The 18,313-nt window shown below is 35.7% G+C and overlaps 1 long non-coding RNA gene across 1 annotated transcript; it reads left to right on the top strand.

The window, feature by feature from the left end:
- The first annotated feature begins 13,704 nt into the window (after window positions 1-13,704).
- LOC131527690 (uncharacterized) lies at window positions 13,705-17,236 on the top strand. Its single transcript, XR_009267719.1, has 3 exons — window positions 13,705-14,092; window positions 16,346-16,470; window positions 16,632-17,236. It is a non-coding gene; the product is annotated as an uncharacterized LOC131527690 (long non-coding RNA).
- Window positions 17,237-18,313: the final 1,077 nt, after the last annotated feature.

Below are 18,313 nucleotides of genomic sequence, written 5' to 3'. Positions count from 1 at the left end.
CTCCACACACAGGAACATTCACTGCTTTCTTTCAGGGGAGGTGCACTGTGTTTTGAATGTTACTGGGGGAAAATAATGTAATAAAGGATATAAAAAATAATAATAATAATAATCAAGTATAGTGCAGTCAGAACCACGTAAGTCAAAAAGACAATCTGAAGTTATTCTTTCAGTGTTGCTGTTATTGTTCTGCTCTGGGCAACTGTCTTACCACACAACCAAGCCTGGACATAGTGGGAACGGCAGCAATTAATCCCCTTAAAAGAAACCCATATGCCAAACAGCCCCCAGCCATGACCTGATGCTAATCAACACTTATGCATCACTGTGAAGAGCCTGCTGGAGACTGAGAGCTGGGAGCTCAATGCATTAGTAATTCCTTGACTAGGAACAACTGAGGGGAACATATGAAGGGAAGCATACACCTCAGGTAGCAACAAGCAGAGACATAAGCAACAAGCATGTTTCTGTTAAACCGAAATACTTTCAACCCTGAACATAAACCATATGATCAGCCTTAGTGTAATTTATGTAGAAGGAATACACATAATCTTAAGATTCCTTTATAGCAGCAAAACTGGAATGAAAGGGTAACATCCACAAGTTACATCCCAAGAGATAATTCAATGTTATGTACTCATATAAAAGCCAAGACACAGGCTGGCACCTGAAAAATAAATAAATAAATAAAACATCATTATTAAATAAATAATAATAAAATAATATTAACTGTAACTGCATTGGCTAAAATTATTAGTAAAATTCACAATACTAATGATAATAATATTTAATTTGCTGTATTCACTATTGTATTCATTATTTTCCTAATATATTTATAATGACTGTATTGACACTATGGATATTAAATAATAAAGCCAGTACTAATTCATTGATGAATTAGTAAAATAAACTAATATAATGAATATATTTGTGATGAACTATAATGAATAGTTTTATTTGTTTTATTTCATAATTATTGACTATTGACTATTATTCACAAAATGTGACCCTGGACCACAAAACCAGTCATAAGGGTTTTTTTTTTTATTTTATTTTTTTTATATATATATTTTTTTTATTAAGATTTATGCATCTGAAAGCTGAATAAATAAGCTTTTCATTGATGTATGGACAATATTTGGCCAAGATGCAACTGTTTGAAAATCGGGAATCTGAGTGTGCAAAGAATTCGAAATATTGAGAAAATCGCCTTTAAAGTTGTCCAAATTAATTTCTTAGCAATGTATATTACTAATCAAAAATTAAGTTTTGATATATTTATGGTAGGTAAATAAATTTACAAAATAGCTACATGGAACATGATATTTATATATCCTAATGATTTTTGGCAAAAAAGAAAAATCGATCATTTTGACCCATACAGTGTATTGTTGGCTATTGCTACAAATATTCCTGTGCTATTGTGGTCTAGGGTCACATACATGAACTCATTTATTCTAATTAAAATTCATAAAATACACCATCATGCATAATTGAATACCAGACCCTATTACTTGAAAACATTAAAATATACAGTAGTTGCTCTAAAACCACTTTAAGTTCAAAAATAATCCACTTAAACATATCGCACATAAACACACATGAAAATAATATATCCATCTTATGATGTCATGGATTCTCACATCAGCGCTTGGTTTGTAAACAGATTGCAAGTCAGCTGAAGATTTCCCAAAATGAAATGCCAACTCTTGAAGCAGCTTGAGACGCACACGATTACGGCAATTACCGTAATTTCGTGAATCAATTGCGCAACGGTACACCACGACTCTTACATGAAGACTTCATTATTTACATGAACACAGGCCTCAGTGGACGAATCAAACACGCCCACACCGTCAATACGCCAAGACCAATCCAATTCAGACCAATAACCATCTAAACTTGATTCATGTGATCTGACTTAACTAACGTGACATGTTGTAATATAGAAATGATGAATAAAAGTATTTTGTGGGTGTATGTGTTTTATCCGATGAATAACACCATATTAAAGAGGATGTTAATTTTTCTTATTTATTTGTCCATTTAATCTTTCAGCAGACTCTTTTATCCAAAGCGACTTACAAATAAGGAACATGACAAGCAATTTATCATACAAGTCTTTCAAGCAGAATATGATTATATAAAAATGATGCAATTTCAGAACATTGTATTGTGAAGCCAAATGGCATGCCAAACCCACCACAATGTGTTTTTTTGTTTGTTTGTTTGTTTGTTTGCTTGCAGTGGTGTTGCTTGCAATGTAGTTTAAGAGGTTTTATGCATTTTTTGGTTAAAAGTGAATGTGAAGTGAATCTTCCTGCGGTGTGACCATGTTTTCATAATGTCATGCACTTGCATCTAAAAAAATAAATAAATAAATTGTAGTTTTTGTAGGCAGTTTTGGAAGTGTGACTTCAAGTGGAGTTCAAATGGAATATTCCAAGTAGAAATCAAAGCTGTTTTCAACGGCACTGGTTGGAATTTACTGTATAGACATGTTGTTTCTCTAACATCTGAGCCTTAAATGTCATGTGATTGATTATTTTGGAACAGCAGGAAAATTACATTCAAGCTTCCAGCAGGAGCCAACCACAAAAGCTAAGCAGCCATTGACCACTTGCAGGAAAGCGGCATCAAGAATGTTCAAAATACAAATATACAGTATCGAAATAAAAGACAGACATAGAAACAAAATATTGTGACCTTACATGGTTGCTGGTAAAACAATCATGATGTTGCACATAAAACTTTTTCAGAGGACTCAATTATACTCCGATCGAATTTTAAAGCACCTTGCGAAACATCAGCTTTTAAATCTCTTACAAAAAAAGTGCAATAACCGTTCATCAAATATTCCTAAAATGGATGTATTTGGAGTAAATAAGAGCCATGAGAAAGCACCATGCTTGATTGATTGATGTAGTTGCTAGGAGTGAGTCTTGTTAGTCCTTTAATACACTTTTTGGAGTTCAGTCAAAAATGTTCTTAGGGGTCTAAATTTCATCGTACAAAGGACTGGAATGTTGTGCTGACCTTAAATTACATTGTCTCTCAACTATCAAATGCATCTTTAATTCAAAGACTGTGACTCAACACCAACAAAATAGACAAAATCCATGTTCTAAAAGCATTGAGCACTTTAAAGGCACTTTACCAGACAGAGAGAGTGAGTGAAGTTGATTAAAGCAAACTAAGATGCTAATATGTGATTTCAGAAGAAATTATTTAAATTCAATTTACAGTCGGCCCCTTTCCAGGAAAGCCATTAAAGATTGTTTTCTCTGCTTGTCCTCATCTGATTGTCGCGAGGGAAGTGACATCTTGTCGGCGGGAATTCTAGCAGTAAACAAATCAACACCTCAGCAGACAGGATTAACAAGGTTTTGACTTGATCAGAGCAGGACTCTAGATGATTCTCTTGAAGATGAATGTGTTATGTAAACTGACTGGGTTTGCTTGAGCTGAGTTAGACCGGTATTCTAAAGCTCACATGACTACTGTATATTATATGGCAGTTAGTTTTTCTCTTCAAATTTGATTGGTCGAATAGTGTTCCAAGAGTTTCTTGAAGTGATTACTTGAAAGTTGGTGTGGAGCATCTGTTCCAGATGTTGCATTGCTTGGTGACAAGCAAGATGCTTTGGCTTCTTTTGGGTTTATTTTCACTGGCAGACAGAATAGGTGCATGAACACCTGTGTATTGTGTGAGTTCAAAACATATTTGCCACTATCAGATGCTAATATAGATATTACATGATGAAAGTTAAATTAATCAAATATAATAAGATATGATATACCTTACAGCAACCTCACAGATATTATATCCTGTCACAATCTCAGCTGATATCAGATGTCTCATGTATTGTTTTCATTTCATTTTGTCATATATTGTGATGTCATCTTACAATTTGATTACATTCAGTTTATCTATTCCATGGCAACCTTCCCAGCAGGCACACAATGTCATAGGACGTTGATATTTGGTTAAATTTCGGTTGCGACGTCGGGTGACCAGAATTCAACGTAAATTCAACGTCTAATGTCAATGTTGAATTGATGTCCAATACCGACGTCAGCTGACGTTGAGATTTTGTTGTTTTTAGGTTGTGCAACCAAAATCCAACGTTAAGTCAACCCGATTTTCATTTTCAACCAAAATGCAACGTCTGTCCGACGTCATGTCCAACATCAACCTGACGTTGCTTAGACGTCTGGTGCCTGCTGGGTTACAATGAAATGTGGCTTGCAAACCAAAGGAGGAACCAGATTCAACTGAGGAAGCCCACCTGTTCAGGGTGATCCATATTTAAACATACAAAGCTTCTAATTACAAGGAATTTAATTGCTTTCCTAATATGGGAAAGAGGAAGTGAAGTAAAGATAAGTTTAATCAAATGTCTAAATGCTCTTAATTAAATGTTTATAAAATAGATTCCAGCATGTGCACAACAAGCTGGCATAAATAGTTCTAATTCCATGCTGTTTTTTAAACTTTCTTAAAATGAATCCTGAAAAAAACTGTATCATGGTTTCCATATTAAGCAGCTTGACTGTTTCAGCATTGATCATAGTAAGAAATGTATCTTGAGCACCAAATCAGCATCTTAGAATGATTTCTGAAGGACCATGTGACAAAGACTGGAGTAATGATGCTGAAAATTCAGCTTTTTCGAGCATAAGAGACTTCTTTCAAAAACATTTTTATTTTTATTTTTTGGCTATATACACTATTGTTACTAAATGTAATCCAGCTAGTACTTATGATAGGACATGATCATATTGTTAATTCAAATATGAATGACAGTATTCACACAGAAATCTACCTTAACACACATATTTATATGAAATAATCTGCAGCAGCTTGTTTGCAATATTCCCCAAATAACATATTTGTTTTTATTTCTTATGAATAGGTTGGTATTTATTTCATGAACTTTACATCAAGAGTATTTAGACATTTGATACTTTTATTTCACTCTCTCATTCCCAGAGTCAGGAAAGCAATTCAATTCCTTGCAACTAAAAGCACTTCCAGCGATAGACATAACCAATGGGACAATTATTTTTTTTTTTTTTTTAATGAAATTTTGTTTATGTGTGTCAAGGGCTGTCTAATGAAATACAGCTAGCAATTACCTATGCCTTGTCTTGTTTTCTTTCTTTCTTTCTGTCTTTCTTTATTTCGTTCTTTCTTTCTCTATTTTCCAGGGAGCAAGGCAGGTGAAACCCTGGGTCATGTTGCACATGCATTTAACTTTAAATAATTCACATGCAGGCCTGTGGGTTAACTACCCTGGGGCAGAGGAACCATGGCTGTTTGAAGTGCTATCATATGACAATATTTGTTGTCTCAAAGGTAACCTTGCCTTGATTAAGGCAATGGTTTAAAAGACAGATTGATTGACTTTTCAGCATGGATGAAATCACGGCTTTAAAGTCCAATAGAGGTGGACTGAACTTTATTTTTTACTGAAAAAAAAAAAAAAAAACTGCTGAAGCAAATCCATTCAGATTGTCTAAAATAGCCCTGGCAGTCCAAAACTATTCTTATATCAAATTAGAATGATTAACCACTTTAATGTGAAAATCATTAGCAATTATTCAGAAAAAAAGAGATGTGCCCACTGAATGTGCTCACAATGATACATTGTGCTATATATACTTCACAGAACATCTTGCAGTTATAAACCTCTGTCTGGAGAGTCTGAGGAAAGTGGAAATGTGTCAGACGCTGTGGTGTGGTAAAAAAGCAATTGTACTGTAATCCATATCTCTCACTGACTGTAATTGCTCCCTTGAGTCTCATACTCACACAAGTATGTGAGAACATGTGGTCAGTGAGCCCGGATGCACCATATTACCATGAAAACGACTCGGATCAAAAGAGTCATCATCTGAAAGCTCGTGGGAAGGACTTGACATGTTGTCTCAAACTATAACACATCCAGACGCGTGACAGGGTCAGAAACTTTCAGTGCTTACCATGGAGCATGTAGACCATGAAATATCCATATGAACTGCGCGTTGTATTTTATGTCTTACAATGGCTTTGTGTAAAAGGCAGATTCCATTTAAAAAGTTGTATTTATTAGAGAAATAGTCTGATTCATAAACAATTTCACTTTGCAAACCCAGTGTGAATGATTCATTCACTAATTTATTTGGATGATTTGAAGGGATTCGGTTCTTGAGTCCAGTTTACTAGCGGATGAGATTATCATTGAATAATAATGCAAATTTTGGTCCAAACCATTGTATGACTTCATATGGTTATGACACTTGAAGTTGTTTTTGGCTTCATTTCGGAGCTTGATTGGTTCAGTACCCGTTTATTGTAAATGTAATAAAAGAGCAACCAAAACAATTCAGTGGGTTTCATAAGATAAAGGACGTCGTGTTTTTAAATGGCATGAGAGTGAATAAATAATGACAGGACTTTCATTTCTGGCTGAAATAATTCTTTAAGTTTGTGCTTTAATGTTCAGAAAACTCCATCATCTCAGTTTGGGAGTTAATATGCTGAAGACAGACACAGATTTGACCCATTTTGCCATATTGTTTACAGCTAACTGAAGCTGCAGGGAACCTTTCCTTCCCATGTAGTATGATGTCAGTTTCACAGCACGGCTCAAATACATCTGTCTCCAAAAATAAAATCGATGCAGTTATAGCAGTTTGTCGAGGCAACTGCACAGTTCAGGACAAGCAAAGACATGCAGCATGTGGTGGACATCATGAGTCACATGGCTTAAAAGTTTACCTTTACATTTTAAATCATCATGTTTTAATAATCATTTTAAAGAAGTGCACTTATGGACAAAAACATATTTATTGTGGCCACACACTAAGAATTTGTTCCTATATGAATTATTAATTAGTTCCCTCATTATAATAAATCATGGCCACATTGTAACAATTCTTTGTCTTGTTTTGATTTAATCAAAACAAGGGAACAAGTCTTAGGGAACAAATGAATACAATGTGGTAACAAATTCTTAATTAGTTTCCTTATGCATTTAATATAAATTTTAACTTTCAACTTTTCACTTAAATGCAGTTAACATTCAATGAAGCATCCGAAAACATTACATTCAGTGTGGACTTATATTCTTTTAAACTGTATTATTTGCATAATACTACACTCTCAGAAAAAAAGGTACAAAATCGGTCACTGAGGCAGTACCCTTTTAAAAGGCACTAATATGCACCATTTAGGTAAAATTATGTAATAATATGTTATGTGATAAAGTGCTCATTTAAGATACTAATATGCATCCTTTAGAGGTTAAAAGGTCCAAAATATGTTCCAATGAAGGTACCACTTCATTGACAGCTTTTGTACCTTTTTTTATTTGATAGTATGTAAGTAATAAACACGCTAAAGTGGACTTCTTTTTAACAAGTGCCTGCACTGCACATCTGAAATGAAAAATATTAGAAAACCTCCTTATTTAATCTCTCATCCAATGTCTTTTTGCTTTGTGGCTTGGTAGGTTTTAATTTTAAGCCAAATAAATAACTATTGATTTTTGTCATTTTCTTAAACTCAGCTCCTCAACTAGGGCCGAGAGGACAGAATATTCGATAAGCCGACATAAACGTGAGCAGTCACTTCGCTACGAGCCAGAGAAGTGCACGTGAGTCCTCCGACCACCTGGGAAATCACTCTTCAGGCATCTATAGACTCTCTCGCTTCAGTGCTTCATCTGAAGCAGGCAAGGCCAAGCAGTTACAGGCAGGCCTCAGAGTGCACATTAGGACGACAAGACTGAGAGAGCTGCAGTGCAGTCGCTCTCTCGCTCACTCGCTGGTGAAGGTGAATGCATATTCATGTGCTGTTGCCAGGATCAGGAAGTTGAGGAGTGGAGGTTGGGAGCCTCATCGGAGGGGCTGGGAGCCAGCATGGTGGCAGTCGTCAGGAGCGAAGCTTGTCTCTAGATGGATATCACAGTGATGAAAGATGAAGTGCACGCAGCCATCCGAAACTAACAGACAGGCTGAACGCTGAGCGCAAAGCTGCCAATGCCGAACCTTTCACGCACACACATTCACATAAACCCATAAACACACTCACACTCCCAATGTGTTGTCTCTCTCTCTTTTGGACTCACCACCACCCACACACACTCAGCTAACTTAAAAGTTCAGCTTAAATTCGGCTAGTTCATTTGCTCCTTCATCAAAATCAGAGGCAGACATGTTAATGAGCAGACACCAGACCCAATGTTTATTAATCATCTCTCTGCAGACCCTCTCAACCACAATCTGCCTGATGACCCTGTATTCAGCTTACTATTATACTTAAAGGTTATTTCATTTCACAGTCTCCAGTGATTGGGGTGTGAGAATGCAATATCATGATGAAACGCCTTTGAAATTCATCACATACTTTAAAAATTAGTTTCCTTCATTTAACGAGAGCAAAAAAAAAAAATATATATATATATATATATATATATATATATATATATATATATATAAGGAAGGTTTGATACATTTCCATTTCCATCTTTTTTTGTAAATTTCCAGTTTCTTATAACATCTATACTAAAAAAGTTTGCTGGTCTTAGCTGGTTTAAGCTAGTTTACCTGGTCTACCAGTCCAGCCAAGCTAGTGTGCTTAGCTTGGTCAGCCTGCTTTTCTGCTGGTCTCCAAGCCTGGTTTTCAGTTTGACCTGTTTTAAACTATTCTAACTAGCTGCTCTCCTTGCCTGGCCAAGCTGGTCTTCAGCTGATCTTACCGATTATTAACTGGTCTAGCTAGTATCTCAACCTAACCAAGCTGGTTTTCAGCTGGTCCTAACTGTTTTATAGTAGTCTAGCTAGCCTCCTAGCTTGGCCAAACTACCTTTCTTCTGTTCTTAGCTGCTTTAAACTGTTCTTGTCTAATTTCCTAGCCTGGCAAAGCTGGTTTTCAGCTGTCTTAAACTGTTCTAGTTAGCCTCTTAGCTCTGCAATCTGCTTTTCTGTCTTAGCTGTGTTAAACTGGTCAAGTTACTCAGCCCGCCAAACCAAGCTGGTTTTTAGCTTGTCCTAGCTGTTTTAAAGTGGTCTTTATGGTTGGTAAGAACTAGTTTCCTTCATTTAACAAAGAGGAACACGTTATTAAAAATGATACATTTCCAGTTTATGTTCAGTTTCAACATCTCTGCTGAAAAAAAGAAAAGAAAAGAAAAATCACTGGTCTTATCTCATTTAAGCTAGTTTACCTGGTCTACCAGTCTATCCAAGCTGATCTTCAGCTGATCTTTGTTGTTTTAAACTTTTCTAGTTAGTCTCCCACTAACTAGACCGGTTTGATCTAGCTAGCCAGTCGACCAACTGACAAGTGCCCAGAATTCCTTTATACTGGTTTTAAGCTGTTTTTTTTTTTGTTTGTTTTTTTCCCTTTTTCTTTTCTCAGCAGGGATACATTATATATTTTTATGACACATCTTTACTACACTCTAGTTGATCTTAATGAATTGATAAATTATTAAACCCCTCTCAATTCTCCATCTCCTGCAGTTCAAGGGCAAATGCGTTTGAACTCTTTCATGCTGCGTTATCATTCCTGAAGGATTAAGAAGCAAATTACGACCAGCACAACATGAGTGGCCTGACAGGGCAGTGTTAGACATGCAAACACACACAGACTGCAAATCTGCCTAGCTCAGGGTGAGAATCCAGAAACCCATCCGTGACCCCCGCCTCCTCTGTTTTTTAAGAAAATTGCGCTTCCAGGACACGCACGCTGGGGAAGATGCAGTAATTTGATTCAGCATGGCTAAGGGATGTAATCTTAATTAATTTCACTATGTTATTTAATTAAAACCTGTGCATGAGTGAAATAAATCTGCTGATAGTAATTATTTGCAAATGATCTCGCAAGCAGATTCGGAGAGGCCCAGATGATATAAAAATCAGAGGAGACTGTTGCCAACCACATCTCTCACAGGTTAGCACTGTTGTGTTTGTGTTCTGTCTGAAGTATCATAATACAGCACAATCCTCTCTTAGAATAAACATATAGGAAATATAATAGCGTACATATATAAACGAATAAAATAGAACCTAAAAAGGCACAGAAGCAAAACCACATGATATTTAAAAACAACTTTGTTTGGGAGAACAACAAGCAGTGCTTTCTTTTTTCCATCGCATTTAATAACTTTGCAAGTGACCAATCACCTGAGTGCTCAATTACCTCAACCGCTGACCTGCAGATCAACCAATCACACTGCCCTGCCAACCCCTGATCGCCAGAACATTAGCTCAGTGTTTTAATAAAGCATTGATCAAAACACCCGCAGGCTGTTTTGAATACCCCGTCCTTTCCTACCTTTATATTTGAAGACCAAACACATATTTTCTTCTTGTCAGAAGTCTACAGTAATAATTGTGTATGGCAGGTGAGCATATCGCATTTGATTTGTGAAATTGATGTGTGCGCATGTGACTGTGAGATTAGATCAACTCATTCTATTAACGACAGCCCACTGACTAATCAAATATCTTGTGTGTATTTGTGTGTATTATGTTTTTTAGCAGCAAAGAGGTGTCCCACAGGGATCTCTCTTCCTCAATTACTGAAAGTTTTAGAGGAAATGACTGGCTTGATAAAATCAGCATCGGTGCGGATACAAGATCTGGCTGGTTTTCTCTTAGAAGGAGAGCTGAGCTGGTGTGTGTTTCTCTTTCTTAGATATATTTGCTCTGGATAGCTGCATTTATTACAAGTGGCACACAAAAAAACAAAGGGCAGGCGGTCAGAACATATCTGTTCAAATTTTATACTGCAATGACAATACATTTGATTAGTGTGACATTGATTAACTCCTCTGCCTTCATATTTCCATGACTTTGCAAAAGCAGGAACAGTCGATTCAGCACATTGCACATCTCCGGTGAAGCTCATGGGGAATTTAAGGGCTACATTTGTAAACTATGTTAGTTAGAAGTTTCTGGAACGCTACACAAGACTGACCTCGATCTGAAATATCTAACATTTCTCTCTTGCTGAGTTGGGTTGAACTAAAAGTTTATTTTATAGTTATTATAATTCTGTTTTTTTTTTTTTTTGTGTGTTTTCTTTGTTTTTTTAAATGCATCTTTAGCTGTTTGTTTTTTTTTGTTTGTTTTTTTTCTGTTACATTTACTTACTTTCATCTTAATTTCTTAATTTTAACTTAAGTATAGTTTAGTATTTGTTTTTTAGAGTTAATTTTAGTTTTAATTTGAGTTGTTTAGGAACTGGTGATCTTTTTTTTTTTTTTCATTGTGTTATCTTTTTTATTAGAAAAGATTTAAGTACAATGTAAAAAGAGAAAATATGTTTTCAAACTTGCTGTTTGTGATATATATATATATATATATATAAACACACAAGTAAATATAAACTATATGTATATAATGTACACATATAGTACATATATAAAGTAACAGCGTTTAATTTCTCACAGTTTAGTGTTATTGCTATATTAATGCAGGTTGTTACAAAAACTTTTTTATTTCATTTTAATGAGCTCTGGTGTCTTGAAAATATATTTTTGTTTACTTTGAGTTTTTCCCAGTTATGGTAGTTTTTATTTAATTTAACAAAAATGTTTTCTTTTGGGTTCTATTAAAGATAATAAGACTGAAGCGAATTCTCTGTTTCGTTCTCGGTGACCCAACCTGTGTCACATAAACACACATCTCTGTAGTTTGGCCATCCGTATAATCACACCAAGCCTAGTCTGAACTCAGTTTGGCCTGAAGACATCGCCGAGCTTCCTCCTTCATTGGATCCAATCCATCATGCCTTCAAGTCCTCTGACCTGCTGCTTGGGTCTGCCATTTCATAAACACAACTGGACTTTGTTAAGAGCTGGCTGCTGCAACCAACTCGCTCTGAAACTCGAAGAAGGGAAATTCACCACGAGTCGAATTCCTGCAGCTGGGGACATTTAATTCCTATTTATGTTTCGCCAATTTTCTAAATTCTTGGGATGCACCCAATGGGATCACTCATCTACAATTTATCATTACTGAATCTTTTTAACCCCTGATTCAGGTCGGTCTGAAATCTAGGTGTCCGGTTTTGTTCAGAGAAGCAGGGGAGTTGGTCTCGGACCCAACAAAATTTTGGCACACAGATGTTTGTTTGCTTCTGTGAAACCTTCCACTGGTCTCAGTCAAAAGTGCCACTGCAGTTATGATTAATGTTACATGCCTGACAAACTGAGCAACTACTGGAAATATGAACATGCTTCTTTGATTTAAAACAGAGAAGACAGAGTGACAGCGAGAATTAATGACCTACGTTTTTTGCACATTATTTGTTTATGAGAATTGAAATTTTTGACCATGAGCTCCATAAAGCTGAGTGACGATTTGTTTTGAGAAAGTGAAAAGGAACAGAGAAGATTGGGTCAGGTATCAGATTAATATCACAGGAGCTTGAAACCTATTCAATATAAGGTTCATGTGTCTCACCACGAGAGGATGGAAGTTAATCTCCAATCCCTGCAGTTTTACACAAAAGCTAATCCCCATCCAATATCACATATATCGTTTCAAACCATATGGCTGAATTATCTCATACATATTTCACAGCTTCAGTTCAGCATAATTGGTTGATTACCCTTTAACATTACGTTGTTGGAATACATCCTGATGTTTTCACCTTGTTCACAGATGTGTTTAGAGTGACTACCACACTAAACAGTTTTGTTGTAAAACAAGTTATTTTAATGTTATTTATATACTATTATTTCTACTTAGTAATATTATTATTTGTTAGCTATTTATTCATATTTTGAATTAAATTGTTTTTAAGTTTTAGTAATTTTAGGCGAACAATTAAAAAACACATTTTATTAGCTTTTTAAATGCTTCTATGGCTTTAATTAATTTTTATTTTAGTTTTAGTAATTTATTAGTTACTTGCCAATCAATATTTCAACTTTACATATTTCAAAATATGCATATTATATTTCAGTTTTATTTTTTTATTTACTGAGCCCTGCTTTGTCACTCTCCCATTTTGTTCAATGTTTGCGGGTCTAATAGAAGTAAATGGGGAAAATCATGTTACTAAACATGAGCAAATGTTATTAAATCGAAGAGGAGCTTGCTCATTCAGATGATACCAGTTTAGTAATTTAACATGTATAAACTTGATCAGTATCAAATTATAAAGAAAATGTAAAATGTTGATTTAAAAAAATAATAATTATTTAATAATTATTATAAAAGCTTTTTCTTTTGTTCCTTCTTCTTCACCCCACAGCATATTTAAATAGAGCCCTGCACATTACATTCAGGAAGAAAAAAAAAATAAAGAAAAAAAATATATATAAATATGTATATATATATTTTAAAAATTATTTTATTTTTTCTTTGTCTGCATGTTTTGTGTGGGGCTCCATATATTTCTGTGCTTAATTGGTTAAACCTAGGATATTATTCAGCTTGTGTTACAATGGCCTCCCCTACTAAAATACACTAAATACACATTACTGCTGGCCTGATTAGGTTAGGGACATAGAGAGAGCATTGTGGGTGTGTCTTGCAGTCAGAGAACGGCTCACTCTCTGATTGCTGGATTGCCCTGGAGCACACCTATCCCTCCTACACCAACGAGAACCACTAAGTACTGATCATGAGCAGCTGGTGGAGAGAGAGAGCTTTACAGATAGCCAGTATCAGGCTGTCTGGCATTTTCTTGCCTGCTTCTCCGTCTGTTTTCTTGCAAAACAACAATACAAGCTTGGCATTTCAACACATTTTAAATCCGTTTTGAATCCTCAGGCTCAGCTCCTAGTACATAGTTCTGCTGCCCAGCTCATTTAAAACACATTTTGTAGGTTTCTGAGCTTTGGCATCCTGCCGTAGAGCCCAGGTCCTCTGTGTCACCTGCTGTAGGGCAGCTCTTAACACTGCAGCATCTGTGCACAGTGGCCTCCTGCCTTCCAGCCCCACAGGCCTGCGGGCTGACGGATCCTGTGTGTGTTAATGATGAGGCCGGCACCGCAGCTACAGCTGGAGGACTGTAAGGGGGATATGAGAGGTCTTAGCTGGGGTCAGTCCAGCACAGGTGACCATTGTCACAGCCAGCAGCACACAGGTGGGAATGAGGAGCACTGGCTTGTCCGTATGCATTTTGATCAGTAACTCCACTGTCCCTTTGGTATGTGGATAACTGTATTGAATTAAATACATCAGTGATAAATATAAGTATAAATACAAATTTCTATAGGTGACATTTCAGTCACATTGTATAAAACACAACTTCAATGCTCATTTTGAATTGACAAAAGCTTAATTTATAGTTAATTTACATTACTGCAGTTATAAAAACTTATTTGAATTTCACTTCATTAGGTTTTACTTTTTAATTCAAATCTAATTCCAATTCACGAGCTGAATTAGAATTTAATACATATTCTAACACTTTACATTAATGGGATAGTTCACCCAAAAATGAAAACTTGATGTTTATCTGCTTACCCCCAGGGCATCCAAGATGTAGGTGACTTTGTTTCTTCAGTAGAACACAAACAAAGATTTTTAACTCAATCGATGCAGTCTGTTGGTCCTATATTGTGCCAGTAAATGGGCACACAATCTTTGGGAGAAAAAAAAACATGCACACACAAATCCAAATTAAACCTTGCGGCTCGTGACGATACATTGATGTCCTAAAACACGAAACTGAACAGTATTTATATCATTTTTTACCTCTGATACACCGCAATGTCCAACCATCCTGAGCTCATCCACAACATCCAGCATGTGACGTGTCAACGGCTCTGGAACATATATATGTAGATCCTTAAGTATCGCGCTCATAGAAACCGTCGCTAATGAGGCATCTATGTGCCAGAGCAGGTTGGCGTTTAATTTGGATTTGTGTGTGCATGTTTTTTTTTTTCTCCCAAAGATTGTGTGCCCATTGACTGGCATTATAGGACTAACAGACTGCAACGGTTTGAGTTAAAAATCTTTGTTTGTGTTCTACTGAAGAAACAAAGTCATCTACATCTTGGATGCCCTGGGGGTAAGCAGATAAACATCAAATTTTCTTTTTTAGGTGAACTATCCCTTGAAGGTCCTGTTAGTTACCAGTAGTTGGCACATTCACTAAAAATCAGCAATATATTTGTTACAATATAGATATACAACGTTTGATTTAGTGATGTATTGGTAATTGGTAAAATTGACTAATATTAATAAATGCTTTAGAAGTATTTTTCATTGTTGGTTCATGTTAACAAATGAACCCTTGTTGAAAAGTGTTAAGAAACTGTCATGGTGTGTCAGGCAGGAAAACGCAGGAGACTCAGGAATCTTCGTAATAGGAACATTTAATAGCCAAATTCAGAAAACATGGAGAATACACACACTTAACATAACTGAGACTGGACCCCAAATGAATGTAGAAGACAGGCTTATAAAGGAACACAATTAACAAGACTAAATAAACACAGCTGGAGACAAATCAACATAATCAGGACAGGAACAGGAAAATGACCAAATAAGGAAAACCAGGAAACAAAACAGGAACATACATGTGACACAAACATTCTTAATTCAATTCTGATTGGCATACAACTGTAGCATGTGAGAAATTAATATAATATAATTATTTTATAGTAACAATATGCAATAGAATAATTTGCATGTATAATCATCAATCAATTATCTATTTATTTTGGCATTAAATGTTATTTCATTTTTTGTTCCATTTAATTTAATTTTCAAATATAATTTAAATTTAATTTTTTTAGAATATGAACTATATGCATTAAAATGAAAGAAAATAAACAATATTAAGAGACTAGCACAAAAAAAGAAAGATTAATTGCATTAACAAATTTTTTAAGGCCCTTTATTTTTTGCTAATGGAAATGGTGGTCTTTTCAAAAAAAAAAAAAAAGTGTAAATACTGTATGTTCGTATATAATGTTCATTTTAGTGTACAATAAACAAGATATCTAAGCACGTTTCCCAAATTATATATATATATTTTAATGCATGATTTATTGCCTGTCTGTAAATGCGACTGTCGATTTAACACGTCTGTCAGATTATTTTTTCATCCATATCTGAATAAACAGTTATTACCCAGATAGTTACAATATAAATGTAATACCGATCAAAAGTTTGATTTATGAGACTAACAGTCTTTGTGTGAGAGTATACAAGAATAATTCCCAGTACTGTGAGCAAAATAGCACAGAATTACTGTTATTCTGTACCATTAAGTACCGGCCCACTTATGACCCAGCACTGCTTATGACCCTCTCGGCGCAGGAAGTTCATGCTGACATCGTTGTGTGAGGTATGTTTTGAGAATCTGATTTGTTGGCTTGGACAGACTTTCCTTCAAAGGCCCCAAGACCTCTCTTGACCCAAGCGTGGCCCCCAGGGGTGCGATCACGGCAGCATTTCAATCAGCAAAGCATGCAGAAGTCTGAAGGACAGTGGAGTGTGTTTGTGTGTGTAAGTGATACCTACAACCCATATCTCTCAGCACTATCCCACAGGCCATTAGTGTTGTTTTGAACCCCATGCCCAAAACATGTAATAATAGACAGGTTAGTGAAGGCTAGCATAGGCACTCCTGTCAGATGAATTAATGAACACTGTTTCTTTGGACACAGGGGATGACATATCTGAACTGGCAGACATATTTACAGACTGCGACAATGAAGCTGTGCCTTTGCTGCGATGATAACTAGAAGTCATATTATATTTTTACCATATAAACATTCACTGGCACTGAAAGCAGCAGCCTGTCTAGGAGTGAACAAGTCATTTATAACCTTTTGCCTTTAGACAGAACGCAAGCGAAGGCTGTCCGTGTTTCCCCACTCTCACTGTTCTTATCTCCGTCTCTTTTTAATTATTTCAAAGAATTAGGCTGGACAGACTTCATTTAAAACTTTGCTTCAATTTAAGTAGATTTGGGTTTTACTGATGCAGACTTTACAGTCTGGCAAAGTGCTTTGAGACAAAGTACTTCTTTCATTTTCTTAGTGTCTTTTTATCTAAAAATACTGGGAATGACTCATGGGCCACAATTAATAATTTATTTGCAGATACTTTTTCAAATTTCCAGATGAAAGTAGGTGGAATGAAAAGTTGTTGATCCATTTGTAAACCATTAAATATTTATCTGGACTTTATCCTTATGATAATAGCTATTATTGGATGCCCTGCCTGCTTTTAATGGAATAGTTCACCCAAAAATGGAAGTTTGCTGGAAATTTAGCATTACATGATTTGCTCACCAATGGGTGCCATCAGAATGAGGGTTTCAGTCCATCAATTAATGAAGCGAAAATCTGCATGTTTGTAATATAGAAATCCATAATTAAGACATATTTAACTTCAAACCACTGCTTCCAGCTACACGAGCCCTCTAAGCAGTGTTTTGTTTTGTTTTTTCAGTAAAAAAAAAAAAAGTGTTTTGTCTGAATCAGGAGAGAAATATGCACAGATCAAGCACCATTTACAAGTGAAAACTGACCTAAACAGCTTTAAACAAATATGTCGGTGGATTTGAATGTGTGAGGACAACAGGGGATACACTTTTTCAATGGCCAAAGTGTTATTATGGATTATTAACTGGTATTTTGACCAGAAGTGATGGGTTTTTATGACAAACATTCATCTTTTCACTTCACAGGACATTAATTGATCACTTGTGAATTACTGTGATGTTTTTATCAGCTGTTTGGACTCTGACTTTAATGGCACAATCACTGCAGAGAATACATTTGTGAGCAAATGATGTGATGCTAAATTTCTCCAGATCTGTTAAAGATGAAGAAACAAACTCATCTACATCATAGATGGCCTGAGGCTGAATAAATTTTCAGCAAATTTTATTTTGAGTGAACTATTCCTTGAACACACCAATAGTAGATTGGTGCACTGGATGAAGTGACTTTAACGGTTCTGAGTCTTTGCTAGAAGGCTAGAATAGAGACAGAGAGAAGCATTTAGTGACGGATCCGCCATGCACTGAAAACACTCATCGATATGCCATTACACAATGGCGGGGAAGAATGTGGTTTAATGAAGAGTTCTTGCGATCCGATTGGTTGGTAATAGCATAGACTTTACTGAGCATTGTGCTCTGTATACTGAACAGATATTTTGCCACCAGCTCGCTAGATTATTAACTGTCAAATGCAGTATATATTTGTGACCATGTGTGAATGTATCAAGGAAGAGATGTCATTTTGCCTTCTAAAGCACTGTGCACAGTATGAACAATGTCTTCAAATGTACTGTCATCTTACCCTTAGTGAAGCTTTAAAAAGTGATGTTTAAATGC

The sequence above is a fragment of the Onychostoma macrolepis genome, chromosome 20, assembly GCF_012432095.1.
Source record: "Onychostoma macrolepis isolate SWU-2019 chromosome 20, ASM1243209v1, whole genome shotgun sequence".
NCBI lineage: Eukaryota > Metazoa > Chordata > Actinopteri > Cypriniformes > Cyprinidae > Onychostoma > Onychostoma macrolepis.
The sequence above is the reverse complement of the archived record's forward strand: the minus strand, read 5'-3'. Positions and strand labels throughout refer to the sequence as shown.